The 2,500-nt window shown below is 49.8% G+C and overlaps 1 long non-coding RNA gene across 1 annotated transcript in view; it reads right to left on the reverse strand.

The window, feature by feature from the left end:
- Window positions 1-1,981: 1,981 nt before the first annotated feature.
- LOC140472901 (uncharacterized) overlaps window positions 1,982-2,500 on the reverse strand; it is a 34,751-nt gene continuing 34,232 nt past the window's right edge. Inside the window, exon 4 of the long non-coding RNA XR_011957936.1 lies at window positions 1,982-2,198. This is a non-coding gene — a long non-coding RNA (uncharacterized lncRNA). The remainder of the gene's footprint in view (window positions 2,199-2,500) is intronic.

Genomic DNA, 2,500 nt, shown 5'->3' on the forward strand with positions numbered 1-2,500 from the left:
GGGGTATATCAGTGTGTCACAGTGAGGGGTGTGGGGATATATCAGTGTGTTACAGTGAGGGGTGTGGGGTATATCAGTGTGTTACAGTGAGGGGTGTGGGGATATATCAGTGTGTTACAGTGAGGGGTGTGGGGTATATCAGTGTGTTACAGTGAGGGGTGTGGGGTATATCAGTGTGTTACAGTGAGGGGTGTGGGGATATATCAGTGTGTTACAGTGAGGGGTGTGGGATATATCAGTGTGTTACAGTGAGGGGTGTGGGGTATATCAGTGTGTTACAGTGAGGGGTGTGGGATATATCAGTGTGTTACAGTGAGGGGTGTGGGATATATCAGTGTGTCACAGTGAGGGGTGTGGGGTATATCAGTGTGTTACAGTGAGGGGTGTGGGATATATCAGTGTGTTACAGTGAGGGGTGTGGGGTATATCAGTGTGTTACAGTGAGGGGTGTGGGGTATATCAGTGTGTCACAGTGAGGGGTGTGGGGTATATCAGTGTGTTACAGTGAGGGGTGTGGGGATATATCAGTGTGTTACAGTGAGGGGTGTGAGGTATATCAGTGTGTTACAGTGAGGGGTGTGGGGATATATCAGTGTGTTACAGTGAGGGGTGTGGGATATATCAGTGTGTTACACTGAGGTGTGTGGGATATATCAGTGTGTTACAGTGAGGGGTGTGGGGTATATCAGTGTGTTACAGTGAGGGGTGCGGGGTATATCAGTGTGTTACAGTGAGGGGTGCGGGGTATATCAGTGTGTTACAGTGAGGGGTGTGGGCATATATCAGTGTGTTACAGTGAGGGGTGTGGGGTGTATCAGTGTGTTACAGTGAGGGGTGTGGGATATATCAGTGTGTTACAGTGAGGGGTGTGGGGATATATCAGTGTGTTACAGTGAGGGGTGTGGGGTGTATCAGTGTGTTACAGTGAGGGGTGTGGGGTTTATCAGTGTGTTACAGTGAGGGGTGTGGGGATATATCAGTGTGTTACAGTGAGGGGTGTGGGGTATATCAGTGTGTTACAGTGAGGGGTGTGGGGTTTATCAGTGTGTTACAGTGAGGGGTGTGGGGTATATCAGTGTGTCACAGTGAGGGGTGTGGGGTATATCAGTGTGTTACAGTGAGGGGTGTGGGATATATCAGTGTGTGACAGTGAGGGGTGTGGGATATATCAGTGTGTTACAGTGAGGTGTGTGGGGTATATCAGTGTGTTACAGTGAGGGGTGTGGGGTATATCAGTGTGTTACAGTGAGGGGTGGGGGGATATATCAGTGTGTTACAGTGAGGGGTGTGGGGTATATCAGTGTGTTACAGTGAGGGGTGTGGGATATATCAGTGTGTTACAGTGAGGGGTGTGGGGTATATCAGTGTGTTACAGTGAGGGGTGTGGGGATATATCAGTGTGTTACAGTGAGGGGTGTGGGGTATATCAGTGTGTCACAGTGAGGGGTGTGGGGTATATCAGTGTGTCACAGTGAGGGGTGTGGGATATATCAGTGTGTCACAGTGAGGGGTGTGGGATATATCAGTGTGTTACAGTGAGGGGTGTGGGGTATATCAGTGTGTTACAGTGAGGGGTGTGGGGTATATCAGTGTGTTACAGTGAGGGGTGTGGGGTATATCAGTGTGTTACAGTGAGCGGTGTGGGATATATCAGTGTGTTACAGTGAGGGGTGTGTGGGGTATATCAGTGTGTTACAGTGAGGGGTGTGGGGTATATCAGTGTGTTACAGTGAGGGGTGTGGGATATATCAGTGTGTTACAGTGAGGGGTGTGGGGTATATCAGTGTGTTACAGTGAGGGGTGTGGGGTATATCAGTGTGTCACAGTGAGGGGTGTGGGGTATATCAGTGTGTCACAGTGAGGGGTGTGGGATATATCAGTGTGTCACAGTGAGGGGTGTGGGGTATATCAGTGTGTCACAGTGAGGGGTGTGGGATATATCAGTGTGTTACAGTGAGGGGTGTGGGGTAATGGGTGTCTCCCTCTCTCTGTGTGTGACCCACCTCTCGTTGGTCGGGTCTGAGCAGTTGAGGGGGTATTTGAGATCGATAATTGTTCCGTCTTTATCCTGGAGGATATTCTCTTGCTCCGTGTAGTACTGGACGAGCTCGGACAGCGTGGCGAACTTTTCCCCTCCGTACAGGTCATAGTAATCTCCCGTGTTCTGGATGCGAATGTGAGTCACTTGCTCTGCCACTCTGTCAACACAAGAAACACACAGCCGTCAAATTCCCGCTGGTCGGCTCACCCTCTCTCTGTCTCTGTCTCTGTCTCTGTCTGTGTCTCTCTCTCTCTCTCTGTCTCTCTCTCTGTCTCTGTCTCTATATCTCTCTCTCTGTCTTTGTCTGTGTCTCTCTCTCTGTCTCTGTCTCTGTCTCTCTCTCTGTCTTTGTCTGTGTCTCTCTCTCTGTCTCTGTCTCTGTCTCTCTCTCTGTCTTTGTCTGTCTCTCTCTTCTGTCTCTGTCTCTGTCTCTCTCTCTGTCTCTGTCTCTGTCTCTCT

Source organism: Chiloscyllium punctatum, unplaced genomic scaffold, assembly GCF_047496795.1.
Source record: "Chiloscyllium punctatum isolate Juve2018m unplaced genomic scaffold, sChiPun1.3 scaffold_467, whole genome shotgun sequence".
NCBI lineage: Eukaryota > Metazoa > Chordata > Chondrichthyes > Orectolobiformes > Hemiscylliidae > Chiloscyllium > Chiloscyllium punctatum.